This window comes from Triticum aestivum, chromosome 6D (genome assembly GCF_018294505.1).
Source record: "Triticum aestivum cultivar Chinese Spring chromosome 6D, IWGSC CS RefSeq v2.1, whole genome shotgun sequence".
Classification (NCBI taxonomy): domain Eukaryota; kingdom Viridiplantae; phylum Streptophyta; class Magnoliopsida; order Poales; family Poaceae; genus Triticum; species Triticum aestivum.
In genome coordinates, this window is record NC_057811.1 from 45,102,019 (window position 1) to 45,102,898 (window position 880).

Below are 880 nucleotides of genomic sequence, written 5' to 3' on the forward strand. Positions count from 1 at the left end.
AAATTGAAAAAAACTACAAAACGAACTCTGAAAATGTTGGAACTTGGCATGGTATCATCATTTCGCCCGCATAGCATGTGCAAAAGAGTAGAGAGGGTCACGGCGAAAACTGGATGCACCTCGTGTACAAATTGGACAATCTCTTTCGGAGTATCAGGGTTTCGGACGAGAACTCATCTGTTACACGGGCACTTCAATGTTTTTTAAACTTGTTTGAACTCGAGCCTATTTTTGCGTTCAGTGTGCATCATTCAAAGCGACGTCATAAATTTCCAACACGTTCTGACATCATTTGCTGTTTTTCAGTCGTTTACCGATTTGTTTAGGGAGCTAAATGACGGTTAAATTGAAAATCACTACAAAATGAACTCTGAAAATGTTGGAACTTGGCATGCTATCATCATTTCGCCCGCATAGCATGTGCAAAAGAGTAGAGAGGGTGACGGCGAAAACTGGACGCACCTCGTGTACAAACTGGGCAATCTCTTTCGGAGTATCTGGGTTTCGGACGAGAACTTATCTGTTACACGGGCACTTCAATGTTTTTTAAACTTATTTGAACTCCAGCCTATTTTTGCGTTCAGTATGCATCATTCAAAGCGACCTCATCAATTTCCAACACGTTCTGACATCATTTGCTATTTTTCAGTCATTTACCGATTTGTTTACGGAGCTAATTGACGGTGAAATTGAAAATCACTACAAAATGAACTCTGAAAATGTTGGAACTTGGCATGGTTTCATCATTTCGCCCGCATAGCATGTGCAAAAGAGTAGAGAGGGTCACGGCGAAAACTGGACGCACCTCGTGTACAAACTGGACAATCTCTTTCGGATTATCAGGGTTTCGGACGAGAACTCATCTGTTACACGGGCACTT